The 22928-nt window shown below is 43.2% G+C and overlaps 1 protein-coding gene and 1 long non-coding RNA gene across 2 annotated transcripts in view; one reads left to right on the forward strand and one right to left on the reverse strand.

Annotated features, from left to right (window-relative positions):
* Window positions 1–22928, reverse strand: part of grin2ab (glutamate receptor, ionotropic, N-methyl D-aspartate 2A, b) — a 168210-nt gene that overhangs the window by 71862 nt on the left and 73420 nt on the right.
* LOC148892180 (uncharacterized) lies at window positions 1753–5111 on the forward strand. Its single transcript, XR_016116138.1, has 2 exons — window positions 1753–2289; window positions 3010–5111. It is a non-coding gene; the product is annotated as an uncharacterized LOC148892180 (long non-coding RNA).

Consider the following 22928-nt stretch of genomic DNA (forward strand, 5'->3'; position numbering starts at 1 on the left):
TTTCAAAACTCTCAGGGTCACTTTACAGTCACAGGTTAAGTTTCTTTCTGTGGGTGAGCGGCGGCAGCCACACGCGCCAGTGTTCACTCAACCCAGAATAACTCAAATAGATAGAAGGCTGGCTAGCTAGCTAATAGGTATCTGATAAATAGTTAGCCAGCTAGATAGCTAATAGACGAATGCAAAAAGACACAAAAAAAGAAAAAGCAATTAGGATGTGATGTCATTGCAGCAGCGACAAGTGATGATGAAAAAAAACTCCTAACCCCACTAACCCCCCCCCCCCCCCCCCCCCCCCCCGAAAAACCAGAGCAGCACCTTTCACAGGTGTGGCGCCAGCTCGATGCTAATAAGTGGCAATTCACTGCACTCCACGTTTCCATCACATCATTTTTTCCCTCTCGCCAATCGCTGCCCACGCCGCAAATCACTCACTCACTCACTCACTCACTCACTCACTCACTCACTCACTCACTCACTCACTCACACACACGCACGCACACACGCGCGCACGCACGCACACACGCACACACACACGCGCACACACACACACACACACACACACACACACACACACACACACACACACACACACACACACACACACACACACACACACGACGCATCCGGTCGCACTCAGTCATTTTTGCCATCCGGTGTTTTCGGCTTCTAAACACAGAAACTAAGAAACAACATTGTGTCGTTTGCATGACACATCACCAACAAATGGCCCTGCTGAAATGATATCAAGTTGGAGTTCTTGCGTTCTGGCTGTCATCACACAAAGCAAGTGGGGAAATGGATGTTTCACCCGAAAATAAATAAATAATAAATACATAAAAAAGGCAAGTGTGGCTATATTGGGAATGCAGTGGTCCTGAAAAATACAGAGGATGACACTCGTCCAGCTCACTCCAGCGCTCCTTAATACAGTGAGACTTCAACTTACGAACTTAATTGGTTCCCAGACAGAGTGTGTAAGGCGAAAAGTGTGTATCTAAAAAAAAATCCCATAGGAAACCACTAAAATGGGAATAATCCGTTCCCGGGTTTCCATAAAATTTACTTTTCAACTAAATAAGCCTTAAAACTACACACGACCTACCTTATTCTATGTATAATAAATGTGCTATCGTATTGTAATGAAATAAATACACTGCATTGTATCATAAAGTCACTTTATTTACATTTGTGATGGTCATTGATGGCTCTTACGAAACTGAGGCATCACATTATCATTCATCATGTTGATGATTCTTATACCCTTTTCTGAATGGAACTATTCAATAAAAGCCTGCACATCAACTGTTTAATGGCCTGCTTATGCTTGTCCTCTTGATGGCAAATCAAATTCTCTGTGTTGATGACCTCATTATGGTCAGCAACAAGCTCCTCGATGTCATCTGTATTCACTTCGAGTCTCGTAGGTGCTGGCAGAGATTTTATGACAACAAAAGGCGCGAGTCCGAAGATTCGACGGACGCGGAATAAAACGCGACAAAAGAAGGCGGGCGGGGCGAATAAAATGGCACACTCGCGTCTAACAATCACATCGTGCAAAGCAAACTCTTGGAGTACAAGACGTAGCGATGCACTTTTGTCATAATCATGTCACTGGTGAGGTGACAGTGACTAGTTGAAAAGAAATGAAATTGCAGAACGACAATGAAATGAAGTGTCGCGAACGTAGGCCACGCCCGAGCCCTCAACTCGCACATGACAATTTAGCGTGACTATTGACACGCTGTTCCGGTGTGTGTGAAAACACTAGCTCTGATCGGCTTACCATGACACATGACTCTACCGTTTAGCCAATCACAATCACTTCTATCGCAACTTGACAGAGGGGTGCGTTCAAGTGTAGCAACACAAAAACATTGGGAAGTGTTTGTCACCGCTCATTCAGTTACACAATGCTTTCCAAACAGCTTAGAGTCTTAAGAAGTCGTGCACTATTCTCGAACCTGAACGCACCCCAAGTCTTGGATGACAAATAAACAGAGCAGAGTAGACGTGTACGGCTGGTAGTTTCTTCAATTTATTCATAGTAACGCACCACATTTGAACTGAGGCTGAACACGAGCCTGTGGTGTTTATTTTCCGGTCCCATAAAAGTAAAATTATCAGCAAAAAGCTCCAAGTAGGCGATCGACGTGTGCATTCAATGAGAAGGGGTATGGAAAGTAGAGCCGCGCTATTCGGTCGTGCTTCTGCCGAAGATCACTTTCGCCAGATCCGAAGGTCGTGTGCTTGATGGACCGGCCGTGGTGGGTGTGTATTATGAAAATAGTACGTATTATAATTCTTAATTTTCATAAATTTGACGTTCGTATGATGAAAAGTTCGTATTATAAGGCGTTCGTAAATTGAGGTCTCACTGTAGACTGAACGGCATGCACGCATGTGCGTTCATGGTGTGGAGATGCGCCCAAAGAGATGATTCGCGTTTGGGGAGGTAGAACAAAAAGTGGAGTGTCGTTTCCTCCTTCGGTCTCGCTCGGTCTGTTTTTTTTTTGTTGAAAACCCAAATGTATGTGTGTGCGTGTGTGTGCATATGTGCACGCACACACACACTCTCTCGTAGACACACACACATAGTCAAGATCAAACACAATTGTTCGGTCAAAAAATTGGTGTCAATCAGAAAGTGTACAATGGGTCCTTCCTGGTCATTTTACATTGTGTTGCTCACTTGAGCTATATAGCAGGCTATCTAGCTAGCAATCTAGTTGGCTATCTATCAATAATAATGATAATAATAATAATAATAATAATAATAATAATAATAAGAATAATAATAATAATAATAGTTTTTGAAGGTGTCGGACATTACGCTTCTTCAAGATCCAAGATGGCGCCGCGGATGGCAGCCTCGGTCACACGCTCCCTAGTATTGTTCCTGGTTTTGTCATTTTCATTTGTTTTTTTGCGATCCTACGCGACTCAGTTACACGAGGGAAGAGTTACTGAGTATTGGGGAATCCACTCTTGGACTATTTTCACCGACAGACCAAAATCTACAAGGTTTTTCGGGGCTGCTCGCGAGCGGCGTAGCAGCTCTGTACGGAGCTTTGAGACGCCGGCGTAGGAGGGGGAAGCGAGCCGGCGTGCTCGTCAAGCTACGGCAGCGTGGATTTCGAACGCCGCTCCCATCGATCCACCTCGTTAATCTACGCTCACTACCAAACAAGATGGACGAACTTCTGCTTCTCACAAAGACCAATAAAACGTTTGCCCGCTCTGCTGCGATGTGCTTCACTGAGACCTGGCTCAGTGACCGCCACCCGGATTCCGCGCTAGACCTAGGGTCATTCCGTCTCCTTCGGGCCGACCGTGACACGGAGCAATCGAGGAAATCCAAAGGCGGTGGACTATGCTTCTAGATCAACGAAGAATGGTGCACCGATGTCACGATGCTCGACGCACACTGCAGCCCTGGTTTGGAATTGCTGTCTCTCAACTGCAAGCCATTCTACTCGCCACGTGAGTTCGCTTCCTTTATTCTCGTTGCCGTGTACATCGCACCACAAGCTAATTCTAACGCGTGTATACAAACGCTAGCGGACCATGTAAACCATCTCGAACTAAAATATCCAGAATCACCCCTGATCATTTTGGGCGATTTTAATCAAACACGTTTAAACCGTGAACTTCCCAAATATAAGCAGCATATTGACTGTTTCACCAGAGGAGAAAACATTCTAGATCATTGTTACACAGCACTCAAAGGCGCATACCGGTCTGTTGCGCATGCAGCATTGGGTCTTTCTGACCACTATTTAATCCACTTAATTCCCACATACAAACAGAAACTCAAATGTGTAAAACCGGTAGTCAAGACAGTTAAAGCATGGACAGATGAAGCAAAGTTATCGCTACAAGAATGCTTAGACTGCACTGATTGGAGCGTCTTTGAAACTTCAACGGGCACATTGGAGGAATACACAGACACTGTAACATCATACATTAGTTTCTGTGAGGACATGTGTGTACCAACAAAGTCCTTCCGCTCATTCAACAACAACAAGCCATGGTTCACTCGAGCCATGGTTCGCGATCGAGCAGTTTACAAACTCACCCGAAACAGGCTGACGAAGAAAATTAACATCGCAAAGAAAAGTTATGTGGAGAGGCTTAACAAACAGTTCTCCGCTAACGACTCTGCATCAGTGTGGAATGGCCTGAAAGCAATAACAAATTATCGTTTACCTTCCCCCCAAGCAGTGTACAACAATGGTATGGCTGATGAGTTAAATACATACTTTTGCCGATTTGAAAAGGACAACCCCATTTCCCTGGTCTGCCCACCATTACCAGAAACTACCGTATCTCCGCCCTCTGCCCTACAGATCCACGAACTGGACGTTAGACGGCTCTTCAAGCAGCAGAAGATCAAGAAAGCTGCAGGACCTGACAGAGTGTCCCCCTCCTGCCTGAGAGACTGCGCTGACCAGCTGGCTCCGGTCTTCACACAAATCTTCAACAGATCCCTGGAGCAGTGTGAAGTCCCATCCTGCTTCAAACAGTCTACTATCGTCCCAGTTCCAAAGAAACCAGCACCTATCCTGAAAAAAGGCCCAACAGAGAATGTACTTCCTGAGGCTGCTAAAGAAGCATGGCCTGCCACAGGAGGTGCTGCAACATTTCTACACGGCTGTCATCGAATCCATCCTGTGTTTTTCATCACCGTTGGGTTCGGGGCAGCCACAAAAATGGACAAAATCCGACTTCAACGGACAGTTAGGACGGCGGAAAAAATCATTGGCACTGCCCTACCCACTCTCGAGGACTTGCACACTGCAAGAATCCAAACTAGGGCGCGGAAAATCCTACTGGGCCCTCCGCACCCTGCCCACCACCTTTTCCAGCTACTCCCCTCAGGCAGGCGCTACCGATCCATGCGCACCAAATCCAGCAGACATTTAAACAGCTTCTTCCCCCAAGCCATTAACTCTTTGAACTCTTTGAACTCTTTCAACAGTAGCCAATATGGAACTGTATAGTGCCACTTAGCAGTTTTTTTGACGACGATACTAGTGCAGTGTGTTCTACCGGAAACAAATTCCTTGTGTGTTCTACATACTTGGCAATAAAGATGATTCTGATTCTGATTCTGATAATACATTTTATTTCATTTATTTCATTTCCTTTAAAAACCTCTCAAGGACACTTCCTCGGCCACCTCCCCACGACGGCCGCCATGCCCGGTGATCAACCGTCATTGTGCCTGGCCTCTCCGAATGACGTTTGTTTATTTATTGTTCTTCATTTATTCTTCATCGCCTTCACTGACTTCGGATCCAGGAGGGGAGCCCTGTGGCGGCACAGGTGCGGACCGCGGCTTTGATGGGATTCTCAGCCTGACACTTTTCCCACGCTTAGACAGTATAAAAGAGCAGCCATCGCGGGACAGCAGCAGACAATATCTCAGACGCAGACGCACACGCAACTCCCTGAGACCTGCTCAGCATCGGACGGAGTTTCACAACACGACTTGCTTGACTCCACGCCACGATCAAGCTCTGCGAGTGTCAGGATCTGGTTGGCGACCAACGGGTGGCGCTGTTGGCCCCGCCTGTACCTGCACAGGTGCTGGTCGTCCCGATCAGTGGCGGACTGCCACGTTCAGATTGGCGACCAACGGGTAGGGACGTCAGCCCTGCCTGTAGCCTCACAGGTGCTAGTTGTTTTAATCAGTGACACTTAAAAGGACTCACGGCACGACCATCCGGTGTCGGTTCATTGTTTGTTGCATGCATTGTATGCTGTGCATGTGTTTGTTTAACGTTGGCGGACTTTTACACTTGGTATTCTTTTGATACTTTTTTTCTGTTCAGATTATTTTGATGTTACATTTTGTTCCTGCTTACCTTTATTTTAATACAATTTGTCAAACAACCTCCTGCTCCTTCCTGCCTGCTTTTTGGGATCCGCACCCGCCATCACCACCTTGCTAAACGCGACAGAATGAACCGACCAACAGGTACAACGCTTTAAAGCTTTATAGCTTTATAGCTTTAAAGGACAACCCACACCATTTCTTTGTTTCCTAACTAACACCAGAAAAACGTTTTATAGCATCGAAAATATCCAAAACACGCAGGCTGATATTTTTAGTCAAATGAAAAACACCAATATACATGACTTAAAGTGTCCCAAAACTACTTCAAAATGACCTCAGAAAGTATCAGTTTCAGAAGGTCCCGCCCCCTTGTTCGTGACGTCATGCCAAGACGTCTTGCCTTGCTCGAGAATCAAAACAATGGCTTCAGATTCGGAGAAGATGCTTTCTTGTTACTCATCCAGTTATGAATATGATACAAATAGTACTGAAGAGGAACACATAAATATTTGCTATCGATTAAAGAAGTCCTTCCGTGTCATTTTGAGGCGTCTGGACTCCAATGTAGCGTCCCAGAAAATTCACAAGATGGCGCCCAAGCTCCGTTGGAAATGGGCTGATTTGTCTGCTGGGAATTTGTGTCAGCGAGTATCAAATAGTAGTCTTGGTGCAACACACAACGATTCACCATTGCGTTATTTATGTGTTTTCCTTCTAATTTCGCCATCAACACGGATCAACACGAAGTTTTCACACCAAACAAAGTACTCAAAATGCATTGTGTATCGCTTTCGCGGTCAGAGGCGTTCCAGACCTAAATCTCTACTCTAAATTTGACTGGGAGCCAGTGGAGCTCTTGAAGGACGGGGTGATGTGGTGAAAGGATAAGGTTCTGGTGATTGGATTGGATATGCCTTTATTAGTCTCACAGTGGAGAAATTTACATTTCACAGCAGCAAAGTGATGAAAGGAATGAAAGTAGAAAAACAAAATACATGAGCTGCTGGAAAGGCAGCCACTCTCGCGGCGCCGTCTTGAAGTCAAAAGAACAAAAAAAAACTAAATAACAAATAATATGACAGCATAGACACAATATGACAAAACAAAGACACATAGAGACATTCATTCTTCAGGACTTGCTGTACCCTCTTTGTGATGACATGAAGCAGTTCTAGATGAAAGAGGAGAGGATCAAAGCGTCTTTCCACCAGTGGATCAGGGACATCATGGTGGAATGTGCACGTCGACTACAAGCTAAATGTTGAAAGCAAACACGCAGCTGTAGCATCCATTGACGAAAAGAGACTTCTCACATCTCCTGTTCCACATAAATCTGCTTCAATTCCAAGCCGCAACAGTTCCACATACGCATCCGCGCTCTGCGCTGACGCTTTTTCTTCTTATCGCGGGTTCCTCAAGCCATGCATCCATCCAGCCGCAGACTGTCCAACAGCACTGACCTTTCCGCTAAACAAAGCGGGGCTGTGAAGATGCTGCCCATTACAGGCGCAAAAAAAAGCACAATGGCCTTTGGTGTCCAGCGATGGCAGTCGAATGGCTCAGACATTCCTCCCATTCAAAAAAACAGTACTGGCATATTCATGCTGCCGAAAAGGCGCAACCGCTCAGCACAGTCTCCTCCTTGATGAATGTCGTGGTCAAAAATGCTGAAAAACAATCTGTATCCGTTCCACACGCTGCACAACAACACAAAGTGACAAAAGAAAACACAAAACAAGACAAAAACAACCAAAAAAACCAAGGCTCATGAGAGCACTTGCTGAGGCTGCCTACTACTACTGATGATTCGTGCTGAAGAATTCTGGACAAGTTGAAGTTTGTAGAGAGGTTTGAGGGACACCAAGGAGAAGTGAATTGCAATAGTCAATCCGGGAGGTGACAAGACTATGAACAAGGATAGCAGTGATCTATTAGCTATTAGATCTATTAGCTAGATAGCCATTAGTTATCTATTCGCTAGCTAGCTAACTTTCTATCTATTTGAGTTATTTTTTATTATTATTTATTTTTGAGGGTTGAGTGAATGCTGGCGGGTGTGGCTGCCGCTGCTCACCCGCAGAAGAACTGATCCTGTGATTGAAAAGTGACCTTCTTCTTCTTTTCCTTTTGGCTTTTCCCCTCTGGGGTCGCCACAGCGAATCAATGTCCTCCATCTATCCCGGTTTTGTGCATCCTCTTCTCGCACACCAGCTACCTTCATGTCCTCTTTGACCACATCCATAACCCTCCTCTTCGGTCTTCCTCTCGGTCTCCTGCCTGGCACTTCAAGGCTCAGCATCCTTCTCCCGATATAGTCACTCTCTCTCCTCTGGACATGTCCAAACCATCTCAGTCTGGCCTCTCTGACTTTCTCTCCAAAGCCTCTGATATGAGTTGTCCCTCTAATGTACTCATTCCTGATCCTATCCAACCTGGTCACTCCCAAAGAAAACCTCAACATCTTCAGCTCTGCTACCTCCAGCTCTGTCTTTTCTTCAGTGGCACCGTCTCCAGTCCAAACATCATAGCTGGTCTCACCACGGTTTTATACACTTTTCCTTTCATCCTAGCTGAAACCCATCTATCGCACATCACGCCTGACATTTTTCTCCAGCCGCTCCAGCCTGCCTGGACACGCTTCTTCACCTCTTTTCCACACTCTCCATTGCTCTGGACAGTTGACCCCAAGTACTTAAAATCCTCCACCTTCTTTATCTCTTCCCCCTGTAGTATCACTCTTGCACTTGGATCCCTCTCATTCACACACATACATTCCGTCTTGCTGTGACTGATCTTCATTCCTCTCCTTTCCAGGGCATATCTCCACATCTCTAGTTTCTCCGCCACCTGTTCCCTGTTCTCGCTACAGATCACAATGTCATCTGCAAACATCATGGTCCAAGGAGATTCTTGTCTAACATCGTCTGTCAGCCTGCCCATCACCATAGCAAACAAGAAGGGGCTCAGAGCTGACCCCTGGTGGACCTTGACAGTTTTAAAAGGCGCTTATAAAGAAAATGTATTATTATTATTATTATAATACAATCACATGCACTCACCCACTCACTCCCACTCTCACAATCACTCACTCTCTCACACACACACACACACACACACACACACACACACACACACACACACACACACACACGCACACACACACACACACACATGCATTGTCATGCCCCCCCCACCCACCCACGGAGTGAGTTGTAGGCGAGGATGTAGTATATCGGCATTCCAGCGTAGTCAGAGCGTCTCCATCAGGAACGCTCTGAATAATTGAGCGTGAGGGAAGTACACAAGACTGTGGAGAGTTGATCAGGGGCCTGGCCGGCCCGAGGGCCGTTCGGCCGTTGCCGCCCCCACCGTCGCTGCTCTAAAAGCAATGATGTCACCAGCAGTCATCTCTTGTCCCTCGTTTGCTTTTTAGCTCCGTGCACCTTCCCCCCTACTCTCTCCCTTACGAACCCCCCTAAAAAGTAAAAGCTTCCAATATGAAGAAATGTCCTGATGGAATTGTCTTAGCCAGCAGAAAAGCATCCACGTTGGTTTTCCGTCTAACCAAAGTCCGGGTCGGGGGGCCAAATGCGGGCCGTGGTCAATTTTCATCCGGCCTGCAGCCTCCTGTCATCAAATCCATAACGTAGGGCCCGCATGGAGAATGAAGACAATGCGCTGTTGGCACACCTGCGTGTGCCAAGTGCTGCCAACTACAGGCTACATTAGGAACTGCAAATTAGTATTGTTTCAGATATGACCTTTTTCTTTTCTTTTTTATTTTCTAAAAATGGTGATTTTCTCTCTTTTTTTAAATGTACTAACACGGCAATTCTCTTTTTCTTTATTTTCTAAAATGGTTATTTTCAATTTTTTTAATGATCTAAAATGCCAATTTTCAATGTTTTATTTTCTAAAATGGTTATTTTAGAATTAAAAAAAAAATATATATAATGCAAATTTCATTTTTTTATTCTCTTAAAATGGCAATTTTTAGATTTTTTTTTAAATGTCCTAAAAATGCGAATTATCTCTTTTTTATTTATTTTATAAAATTGCGATTTTCAGAATTTTTTAAAAAACATGTACGAAAATGGCAATTTTCCATTTTTTTAATTCATAAAATGGCGATTTTCAATTTTTTATGGACAAAAATGCCCATTTTCTATTTTTATTTTCTAAAATGGCGATATTTTCATTAAAAAAATCTAAAATGGCGATTTCCTCCATTTTTTTAAACATTTCTAAAATGGCGACAATCAACAAAACAACAATGACTTCTGTTCAACTGTTCAAAAAAGTTGTTTAAAAAAAGTTCAGTGAATATTCCATTTCAATTATTAATCTCAAATCAAATTTGATATGCATGTTTCAAATGAACCAAAACATGCTTAGGATAGCGGAAATTAAAATTAAAAGAAAATGTGAAATTAATTGTTAATTGTAAAGAATGTTTGCCAAGGTGACCCCTCCCCCCTATATTCTTAACACACCAAATCTGGCCCCCTTTGCAAAAATGTTTGAACACCCCGCAACGAGCCAGACTTTTCCATGACAAATGCAACGGACAAAACCCAAAACCTTGTATCGCGCTGGCAATTGCTCGCTCTCCAATAAATGAAGTGAAAGCCATTCCAGATCAAAATATTTCAATTAATCAGTCACATGGATTAGCTGAATGTCTTCATTGTTCTCAGGTCCAAAGTCCCTAGCATGAGTTGCCACGACGACCCCCTGAAACACACCATGCTGATGTCACGGCGACCCAAGCATCGCTTGCAGGTGCACAAAAAGGTCGGGCTGGGGAAGAGGGAAGGGGGGTGTCCCCTCATGTCAGGCCAATTCAATTTGTTTTTCTTGGATTGGAAATGTGGGAAAAGGTCGCCCGATGAGTTTGGGCCCGGACCTTTCAGGTCAGAACTCGAGAGACTCGAATTCCGTGCGGGAAAACAAACGGTCGTCGGGCGGCTGCCTTGATAACTTGTGACTCGACAGGAAAGAAATGACGCGGGCGACTTTAATCACGCTGGACAGGATGGCGGATGGAGGTCAGATGCAAAGTCTAGCCTCTAGCCAAAATAACAAAATATAATAATAATAATAATAATAATAATAATAATAATAATAATAATAATAATAATATAAATATAAAGACAAATAAAATAAAATGGAATAAAATAAAATAGAATAAAATAACATTGAATACAATAAAATAGACAAATAAAGACAAATCAAATAACATTGAATGAAATACAATAAAATAAAATTCAATACAATAAACAAATAAGACAAATAAAATAAAATTGAATAAAATAAGATAAAGACAAATAAAATAAAATGAAATACAGTGGGGCCTTGGCTTATGAACTTAATTGGTTCCCAGAAAGTGTGTAAGGAGAAAAGTGTGTATCCCAAAAATTAATTTCCCATAGGAAACCATTAAAATGAGAACAATCTGTTCCCAGGTCTCCATAAAATATAATTTTCAACTAAATAACCCTTAAAACTACACACAACGTACCTTATTCTACGTATAACAAATGTGCTATTGTATTGTAATGAAAGAAACATACTGCACTGTACAGTAAAGTCACTTTATTTACATTTGTGATGGTCGTTGATAGCCCTTAATTGACACCTGTTGCTGTCTGACTTGTAAGGTCTTACGAAACTGAGGCATCACATTATCATTCATCATGTTGATGTCTCTCATAGCCACAGTCTTTTCAGGATGGAACTGTTCAATAAAAGCCTGCACATCATTCCACTTAGCCAACATTGCCTTGATTTAAACATTTAGCTTGTAGTCGACGTGCACATTCCACCATGATGTCCCTGATCCACTGGTGAAGAGACGCTTTGATCCTCTTATCTTTCATCTGGAACTGCTTTATGGAACAAAGAGGGTACAGAAAGTGCTTAAGAATGAATGTCTCTCTGTGTCTTTGTGTTGTCATGTTATTTGTTATTTAGTTTTTTTTGTTCTTTTGACTTCAAGACGGCGCCGCGAGAGTGGCCGCCTTTCCAGCAGCTCCTATGTTTTGCTTTTCTACTTTCATTTCTTTCATAACTTTGCTGCTGTGAAATATAAATTTCTCCACTGCGAGACTAATAAAGGCAAATCCAATCCAATCCAATCCAATGCTCTCACTTGATTCTGCAGCCATCTCCTCCTCCTCGCCCTCAGATGACAACTCCTGAATGGCTTGCTTCTGCTTGTCCTCTTGAAGGCAAATCAAATCCTTTGTATTGATGACCTCATTATGGTCAGCAACAAGCTCCTCGATGTCCTCTGCATCCACTTCAAGTCCCATGTTCTGTCCAATGGAAACAATGTCGTCCAAAACAACAGTCATGAGGATCAAATCCTTCAAAGTCCCTCTCAAGGATGCATGCGGGCCACAAATTCTTCTATGCTGCTTTCAAGGATCGAAGGGTAACATCATGCCAAGCCTTTGGTCACGTGAAAGCATCGAGTAAATAAAGCCTTTGTGTAACGCTTTGTTGCGAAGGATGGTAGCAAAGGTGGACTTAGCATATCGGGACCGGGCCGCTAAATCAGACAAACGCACACCTCGTCCGTGTTTCTCAACGATCTCCTTCTTCTCCTCGACTGTAATTTTGTTTTGTGTCTTCTTCGGCTGAACACGAGCCTGTGGTGTGGTCTTTTTCGGTCTCGTAACAGCAAAAGTATTTGTAAAAAACTCCTCGGAGGCGATCAACATGTGCATTCAGAGAAAGGGGGTGGGAAAGGTAGGCCGGCTGGGCCGGTATTCGGTGGTGTGCTTTGGTGTTCTTCCGCCGAAGATTACTCCGCCGGCCGTGGTGGGGCGGAGCTCTGTGTGTATCCCGAAAAGTAGTGCTTAATCCAAGGTTGAATTTTCATAAATTTAACGTTCGTAAACCGAAAATTTCGTAAGGCAAGGTGTTCGGTAAACCGAGGCCCCACTGTAAAAACAAAATAAAATGAAATAAAAAACAAAATAAGGACAAATAAAATTAAAATGAATTAAAAGTAACATGTAATAAAATAAGACATATAAAATAAAATAAAAGCTAATTTAATTTTAAAAAATCATTTAACAATAATGAAGCAAAAAAAAAGATTACAAAATCGTTCCGGTCAAGAATTCAAAGTAATGTAAACTGAAAAAAGAGAAAAACAGTGTCCGAAAATAATACTTAGTATTATTTTCGGACACTGTACATTGCTCTGGACTCCAGAGCAATGTAGATTGTGGGAAAGAGGTGAGGAAGTGTGTCCAGGCAGGCCTGAGAAAATGTCAGGTGTGATGTGTGATTGAAGGGTTTCAGCTAGGATGAAAGGAAAAGTGTATTAAAGAGTGGTGAGACCAGCCATAATGTTTGGACTGGAGACAGTGCCACTGAAGAAAATACAGGAAGCAGAGCTGGAGGTAGCAGAGCTGAAGATGTTTTCTTTGGGAGTGACCAGGTTGGATAGGATCAGGAATGAGGGACAACTCATATTAGAGGCTTTGAAGAGAAAGTCAGAGAGGTCAGACTGAGATGGTTTGGACATGTCCAGAGGAGATTGACTATATCGGGAGAAGGATGCTGAGCCTTGAACTGCCACGCAGGAGACCGAGACGAAGACTGAAGAAGAGGTTTATGGATGTTGTCAAAGAGGACATAAAGGTATCTGCGTGAGAGAAGAGGATGCACAAAACCGGGATTGATGGAAGACATTGATTCGCTGTGGTGACCCCTGAAGGGAAAAGCCAAAAGGAAAAGAAGATTTAATAAAGCGAAAGTTTGAACCAAGATTTCGAATCAGAATAAATTATTCCGATTTAGAAATTTTCATTCGTTTTGGAAATTTCTGAATTTCGGTTCATTTGGCAATTTGCATACTCGGCACGCAGCCAATAAGAAGCGTGCTTCCGTCTTTCCCGAGCGTTATAAGGTCGTGCATTTGCATATCATTTTCCAAAGTAGACGGGCAGAAACTAAGCCCCAGAAGAAAGATTCAAAAGAAGCTCACACAATTTACGACACTACAAAACGTAAACGTACATTATCCCATGACTGTAAAGTTTCCTTGAGAGTTTTGAAAGGCTCTTAGAAATTGAACGCACACTAAAAGCATTGGGGAAAGAAGAATTCACGTGGCTTGTAGCAGACTACGCGACGCAAACATTGCATTGTGGAAAATGACGAAGAGTGTATGGCCAAACGACCAACTGGAGTAAAATCATCAGCAATGGATATTTACGATAAATAAAGCAAGGGAGCATTTGTGGTAGGTACATCCTTAATAAAAACAATCCTTAATACTTTGCAACCATGTTTTTTGCAATTAGTCGTTTTATTGTGTTTCAAGTTGTGAAAAATGGGCCAAGTCACATTATGGCCGGCCAAGCAACTTTTCGGAGTTGTCTGCCCTGGTGTCCAGTAACTTTTTGTCATGAGTTTCAGACACTGGTATAAAGTAGAAAAAAATGGTTGCAGGATTGAGCAGCACACATGTTGAGCCTGCAATAACACGCTGCTACTGCTGCTGACGACGAACATCTTCCATTTTCATCCCCGCCACCGATTCTACCTCGACAAATATCACGTAGGATGTTATCGAGTCGTGCCGATTCCCAATTGGCGCTAGTTTCGACGCTCTTAAACATGGTGGGTGGTGACTAACGCCGATGGTTTCATTCAAGCACCCCCCCCCCTACACACACACACACACACACACACACACACACACACACACACACACACACACACACACACACACACACACACACACACACACATGCGCGCGCACGAAAGGGTTGATTTTCGCACCAATCACACTTGTTCCCTTCTAAACAAACGCTGGCATATATGGGCGCAATGGTTCTCCGCGGCTCATCTCAATGCGATGAACTCGATCCTCCCTCTCCTACTTCCTTCTCCCATGCGAACCCTCCACCTCGTCCCCCCTGAATCGTCCTTGTCTCTGCCGCTGTACCATTGGCTGGCAGAAACTTATTTATACAGCAGAAGCGGCAACGGCGGCGTTGGCCGCCCACGCGGCAGCGCTGAGCTCAACCGAGCCGAGTGGAGAGGAATTGGACTTGCCAGTGAGCGGGCGGGAATCACCTCGCAAACTCTGCCTGCAAACTAGCCTCAGCGTGCCATTCTTGTAACTTTGCTTTTTCACAGTGCTTCATCTTTTTACGCGTTTGTTACAAAATATTTTTGGTTAGGAGGGTGTGGTGTTGAGGGTTACAGTAGCAAGCGATTCTTCTTCAAAACACAAGAAAAAGATTATTTGCTTGCATTTTCTGCGGCACTTGAACAGATAAAATACATTAGCATTGATTTCAATGGAGAAATATGTTTTGATTGTGGTCATGAGACAACTTTCATTCGTACGTTGAGGCACCATTTAACTGATGCAAAACAGCTAACAAAAAATCATGGTCAAAATCATTTTTTACGTAATAGTTGTATTAAGTTCTCCTGTCTACTTGATATCAAATCCGCCTTCGTCAGAGTGCCACTCTGACAAAGGCGGAAGTATACGGCGAAACATGTCAGGTAATTGAACACCTAAAATACACTGTCTGTAAGAAAAGAATCTGTTTTAAATTAAAATCATTTTTTGCCGCGGGCCAGTTACGGTTCCCTGTCGGGGGCTGTTATGAATTTGATGAAGCCGTTAGAATTTCTAATCATACAAAAAATATAGCGTGCACCAAAAAAATGATGAATATGTACTTGTCAAATCTGAAGTCAAGAATAATGACTGTTATTGTGGTTTAGATACGACAATTTGAAATTTTGGTTGGGACTTTTAGCACGCATTATGGCGCTTGACATGATTCATTTGCTTTCACGGGCCAAACAAAATGATGCAGCGACTCGGGTTTTGGCCCACAGGCCTTCACTTTAAAACCTGTGATGTAAGGGATTAGCCAGGGAGCTGAATAGAAAGAGCTAACTCACTCGCTCACACATTAGTTAGCTCAATAGAATAGAATAGCATGGAATTTGACAAGTTTGATTTGCATTGGTTGGCTGAATAAATAATGCAGTGGGCCACATTTGGCCCCTGGGCCTTGACTTTGACACCTGTGATGTAGAACATGATCAAATATTGGGGAAAGAATTGTAAAAAATGTAAAACAGAAAAGACAAACGCTGCGGCAAACTGCCAACGATGACTTTTGCGTGATGATGCTAACGTTAGCTGCAGCTGCCACCAGGGAACTTGGCAAACATGACCCTCTCCGCTTAAAGGACGACTGACGCCTCCGGCAAGTTGTGTGTATAATCACTTCAAATGACTTCTACTGAGCATATTTTACAAAGATTACACAGCATATAGCTATATTTTACGTTTTAAGACTTGCGCTGAATATTCAGGAAGTCTTGCTTTCGAGTTGATGACGATCCCCTAAGTGACGGCACGGAGGGAACGCCCGTGACCGAGAAAGCGACACACAATGGATTTAGTGTACTTTTTTTTCGTCTGAAAACACTGTGTTGATCGGATAATTGGAAGGAAAACTACATAAATAACGCAATGGTGATTTGTTGTATGTCACAGCCAATTGCGGTAACACGCATAAAGAAGGTGAAACTTTACACAAATTCCCAGTGGACAAATCAGCCCATTTCCAACAGAGCTTGTGTGCCATCTTGTGCATTTTCTGGACGCTACATTGGAGTCCAGACGGCTCAAATTGATACGGAAGGACTTCTTTAATCGATTGCAAACATTTATGCTCTCCTCTTCAGAATTATTTGAATCATATTCATGAGTAACAAGAAAGCATATTCTCCGAATTTGAACTCTCTGAAGCCATTGTTTTGATTCTGGAGCCAGGCAGTGTGTGACCAATAGTGACGTCACTGACAAGGGGGCTGGACTTTCTGAATCTTCCCAGTTCCGAGCTCATTTTGTAGCAGTTTTGGGACACTTTAAGTCATTTTTATTGGTGTTTTGCATTTGACTAAAAATATCAGCCTGCGTGTTATGGGTATTTTAGATGCTATAAAACGTTTTTCTGATGTCAGTTAGGAAACAAAAAAATGGTGTCGGTTGTCCTTTAAAGTCATGATTAAAAAAACTTGATATTTGGGTCCTCCCGCTATGCAGAAAAAGCGTGCGCTCCACATGTCAAACATGACGGGAAACACAAAGGGTCCATAAGTTGCGGCTGACAAGATGGTGTGCATTATTAAGCGAGCGCACGTGATCCCGCGCCCGACGAGATGGAACAAAGCCCGCCTGCACCGAGGGTCTGCAATTTAAATATTTACAACCACACAAGATGAAGACGAGGCGAGCACGTTTAAGCAGAAGCAAAATGGCTGCTTAGTTGATGCTTGAACCCAAAATAAAAACCTCATATGATTTATTTAGCACGCCCTGGTGTCCGCAGACGGATAAAAGCACACTTTCATCCAGCGTCCTAGAAAATATACAAATAAAATAAATAACACTGCCCCCCAAAAAATCCACAAATTAGGAAGTTGTGTCCATAATTTGTAAACTCGCTTCAAATGACTTCTACTGAGCGTATTTTACAAAGATTCCACCACGTATAGCTATATTTTACGTTTTAAGACTCGCACAGAATATTCCGGAACTCTTGTTTTTGAGTTGGTGACGACTCCTCACGTCACGTCACTGAAGGAACGCTCCTGACCGAGAAAGGACACACTGTAGCAGTCCTTTCATCACGTCAATGCATTTTGCGGTACTTTTGTTTGGTATGAAAAGTTCGTGTTGATCTGTGTTGATGATTAGAAGGAAAATACATAACACGATGGTGAATTTTGAGCCCATTTCCACACGGAGCTTTCTCACCATCTTCTGCCTTTTTTGGGTGCGACATTCCCCCCCTCCACTGATGCCTCAAAATGACACGGAATAACTTTTGATCGATTGCAAACATGTATGTTTTCCTCTTTAGAACTATTTGAATCATATTCGTAACTGGATGAGTAACAAGAAAGCATGTTCTCCGAATCTGAAGCCATTGCTTTGATTCTCAAGCAAGGCAAGACGTCTTGCCGTGACACCACGAACAAGGGGGTGGGACCTTCTGAAACTGGCCACTTCCGGTTTCAATTTTTTGCAGTTTCAGCACACTTTAAGTCATTTTTATTGGTGTTTTGCATTTGACTAAGAATATCAGCCTGCGTGTTTGGGTATTTTAGATACTATAAAATGTTTTTCTGATGTTAGGAAACAAGAAAGTCGGTTGTCCTTTAAGCTTCATAAAACGCATGAAAAAAATTAATTGAGTTTGTCTGCGTTATTAACTCATTCACTTCCATTCGCGAATTGATTCGGCAATTGAAAGTATGACATGAATGACATTCCCAAATTTGTTCGGGTTTTGTTTTTTCTTGTTTGGGTGCCGATAAAGCGCTGGCCATGGACTCTGGCAATGTTTTATTCTTTCCACAACGGGGCAGCATTTTTTCAATGTTGGTGCTTTGTTCCAGCTGCAGCTGCGAAAAAAAACAATGTGTATGTCTTGCATTGTATTTTGGACGGCCACCCTCATTTCAGGCTCGTATAACTCCATATAACTTACATATAACTTAGGTATGATGGGGCAATCCATCCATTAGCTGTGCGTCTTCAGTTGACCTCATTCAAGACTTCTTGAAAACATCTTAAAAATCTATGAGCTGGCTATCTTGCTATCGAGCTGGCTAGCTATTATGCTGACTACTGTATCTATTAGCTATTTAGCTAGCTAGCTATTAGCTATCTATTCACTAGGTGTTAGCTATCTATTCGCTAGGTATTAGCTATCTATTCACTAACTCTTAGCTATCTATTCACTAGCTATTAGCTATCTATTCACTACCTATTAGCCTTCTATTCACTAGCTATTAGCCTTCTATTCTCTAGCTATTGGCTATCTATTCACTAGCTATTAGCTAGCTATTTGCTAGCTATTAGTTAGTTATTCACTAGATAACTAGCTTGCTATCTATTTGAGTTACTTCCGGGTTGAGTGAACGCTGGCGCATGTGGCTGCCGCTGCTCATCCACAGAAGAACTGATCTTTTGACTGTAAAGTGACCTTGACAGTTTTGAAAGGCACTGAGAAATGAAATGTATTATTATTATTATTATTATTATTATTATTATTATTATTATTATTATTATTATTATTATTATTATTTCTTTAGTACTTAGCACCTATTTTCACAGTTCTAATATGAACCATGTGTGTACGCTAAAAGCTACTTATTTTTTGTAAAACTAAAAGCTAAAACTAAGAAAATTACAATATTACATGAGTAAATGTCAGACCAAGATCGTCTAATTCCATTGAATACAATTCCTCTCGCTTAACTGAAGACATCTTAAATGGAAATTAGCATCTGTGGTCGCTTCAAGCTAGCTTCAACCTAACATAACACATCACACAAATTCACTGTAAAAGTAGTGCATGAATATAAAATAAAAAAATAAAAGATCATTTGCGACCAGCTAGCGCATTTCTCATCGACTTGCTAGCGAGGCAGGTAACGTGGCTAACTAGCATGGCTAACATTGGTTCTTTTTGAGTACATTTTGAAAACATTTGGAAAAATTCGTCCCCATTTTTTTTTGTTTTCAACCGAAAAAAAAAATAAATATATATATATATATATATATATATATATATATATATATATATATATATATATATATATATATATATATATATATATATATATATATATATATATATATATATATATATATATAAGATTCATATATATATAATGTAGCCACAAGGGGGCACAAGCCAGTGTCTTATTGTGCCGGTCCCAAGCCCGGAAAAATACAGAGGGTTGTCTCAGGAAGGGCATCCGACGTAAAAGTTTTTGCCAAAACAAATATGCGAATCAAACCTATGAATCCCATACCGGATCGGTCGAGGCCCGGGTTAACAACGGCCGCCATTGGTACTGTTGACCTTCAGGGTGCCAGTGGAAAATGGACTACTGTTTGTCAAAGAAGGAGTGGAGGGAGGTGTGCCCGGAGGAAAAGAGAGAAATGGAACGCCAAGAGTATACAACTAAGAGTAGGAACTTTGAATGTAGGAACAATGACATGTAAAGGTAGAGAGCTGGTTGACATGATGCAGAGAAGGAAGGTAGACATACTGTGTGTCCAGGAGACCAGGTGGAAAGGGAGCAAGGCAAGAAGCTTAGGGTCAGGGTTAAAGTTGTTCTATCATGGTGACGACAGAAAGAGAAATGGAATTGGGGTTATCTTAAAAGAGGAGTTTGTTAGGAATGTCTTAGAAGTAAAAAGAGTATCAGATAGAATGATGAGTCTGAAGCTAGAAATTGAAAGCGTGATGTTCAATGTTGTTTGTGGGTATGCCCCAGAAGTAGGATGTGAGCTGGCGGAGAAGGAGAAATTTTGGTTTGACTTTAATGAAGTCATACAGAACATCCAGAGAAGTGACAGGGTTGTAATTGGTGGAGACTTTAATGGTCATGTTGGCGCAGGAAACAAAGATGATGAGGAGGTGATGGGCAGGTTTGGACTCCAGATGAGGAACGCTGAAGGACAGATGGTGGTTGACTTTGCTAAGAGAATGGAAATGGCTATTGTGAATACTTTCTTTCAGAAGAGACAGGAATATAGGGTGACCTATAAGAGTGGAGGCAGAAGTACACAGGTAGACTACATTTTGTGTCAACGGCACCATCTAAAGGAAATCAGTGACTGCAAAGTAGTGGTTGGTGAGAGTGTAGCCAGACAGCATAGGTTGGTGGTGTGTAGGATGATGCTGGCAGTGAGGAAGATGAAGAAACCAAAGGCTGAAGTGAGGACAAAATGGTGGAAGTTGAAAAAGGAAGAGTGTTGCATGACATTTAGGAAGGAGGTAAGACAAGCACTGGGTGGGCAAGAGGTCCTTCCAGATGTCTGGCAAACTACAGCGAACATAATCAGAGACACAGGTCGGAAAGTACTTGGTGTATCGAGTGGAAGAAAGGTAGATAAGGAGACTTGGTGGTGGAATGGGGAGGTGCAGGAGTGTATACAGAGAAAGAGGTTAGCAAAGAAGAAGTGGGACACTGAGAGGACGGACGAGAGTAGACAGCAGTACAAGGAGATGTAGCGCACGGTAAAAGTAAAGGTGGCAAAGGCCAAACAAGAGGCCTATGATGGCTTGTATGCTCGGCTGGACTGCAAGGAAGGTGAGACTGATCTTTACAGGCTGGCGAGACAGAGAGACAAAGATGGTAAGGACCTGCAGCAGGTTCGGGTGATTAAGGATAGAGATGGCAATGTATTAACAGGTGCCAGTAGTGTGATGCCAAGATGGAAAGAGTACTTTGAAGAATTGATGAATGAGGAAAATGAGAAGGAACAAAGAGTAGAAGACGTGACTGTTGTGGACCAAGACGTAGCAAACATTAGCAAGGATGAAGTGAGGAGGGCGCTGAAGAGGATGAAGGAGGGAAAGGCACTCGGGCCTGATGATTTACCAATCGAGGTATGGAAGTGTCTTGGAGAGGTGGCGTTGGTGTTCCTGACTGGGTTATTTAACAACATAGATGGTGAACAGATGCCTGAAGAATGGAGAGGAAGTGTACTCGTGCCGATTTTTAAGAACAAAGGAGATGTGCAGAGTTGTACTAACTACAGAGGAATAAAGTTGATGAGCCATACAATGAAACTATGGGAAAGAGTATATATGTGTGTGAATGAAAGGGATGCAAGTGCAAGAGTGATGCTACAGGGAGAAGAGATAAAGAAGGTGGATGATTTTAAGTACTTGGGGTCAACTGTCCAGAGCAATGGAGAGTGTGGAAAAGAGATTGAGGAAGCGTGTCCAGGCAGGCTGGAGCAGCTGGAAAAAAATGTCAGGTGTGATGTGTGATAGAAAGGTTTCAGCTAGGATGAAAGAAAAAGTGTATAAAACCGTGGTGAGACCAGCTATGATGTTTGGACTGGTGACGGTGCCACTGAAGAAAAGACAGAGCTGGAGGTAGCAGAGCTGAAGATGTTGAGGTTTTCTTTGGGAGTGACCAGGTTGGATAGGATCAGGAATGAGTACATTAGAGGGACAACTCATATTAGAGGCTTTGGAGAAAAAGTCAGAGAGGCCAGACTGAGATGGTTTGGACATGTCCAGAGGAGAGAGAGTGACTATATCAGGAGAAGGATGCTGAGTCTTGCACTGCCAGGCAGATATATAGTTCTGTGTAAGCTCTCAGTCGTACAGGAGTGGTCCATCGATGAGAAGGTTTCTTCAGCCGTCATCTGTACAAAAGTGAAGGTTTCGGACGTTTCGCCTCCTATCCAAGAGGCTTCGTCAGCGAACTAAAGTCTGACTGGTCGTATCGGCCCCATTTATATATATAGACGGCCCCTCCCATCATCACTCACCTGGGTTCCCACAGCTGCTTGTCATTTACTGATTGTGCCTTCTGACTATACATGCTGATCGCACATTACCGTCTCCGTCGGAGAATTCCGGAAGCTACCCTCGCTACAACCTTACAGCCAGGTCTGCCTTTGTTAGTACAGTCACTTACCTCTCCCTGTTCATTATTTTTTATGCGTGTCTCAGGAAATACCTTTTTTGCTCTTGGAAATCTGTCTCGCCGTGTATTTTGGATCCAAACCCTCCCACCTTCCTTCGTCACTCGAGTCCTGCCTTCTAGCCTCGAGTGTCGTGACATAATTCTCCGACCATCCATGGATCCCGCCGGCCAAGACAGATTCCTCGCCGCCCTCACCATGCAGGCGGAGCGTTCGAGCCAGCTGGCCCGAGCCATCGCGGAAATCCGCCAAATTACCACCACGCTGGCTCAACGCTTCGAGACGGTCGAGACACGCCTCGCCATCCTCACAGCCCAGTCCTCACCGCCTGTAGGCAGGCACGCTCTACAGCTACCTCGCCCCTCACGCTACGCAGGCGAAACCGGGCGCTGTGCTCAGTTTTTAATGCAGTGCACGCTCGTATTAGAGCAACAACCATACGCCTACGTTAGCGATGAGGCTAAGGTAGCCTTCATTACCAGCCTGCTCACGGGAGAAGCCGAGACCTGGATGCTGGCCGTCCGGGAGTCCCGAACGGAGCTGTGTGACTCGTACCCGGAC

Source organism: Hippocampus bargibanti, linkage group LG10 (assembly GCF_051943395.1).
Source record: "Hippocampus bargibanti isolate YZ-2025 linkage group LG10, ASM5194339v1, whole genome shotgun sequence".
In the NCBI taxonomy this organism is placed as follows: Eukaryota; Metazoa; Chordata; class Actinopteri; order Syngnathiformes; family Syngnathidae; genus Hippocampus; species Hippocampus bargibanti.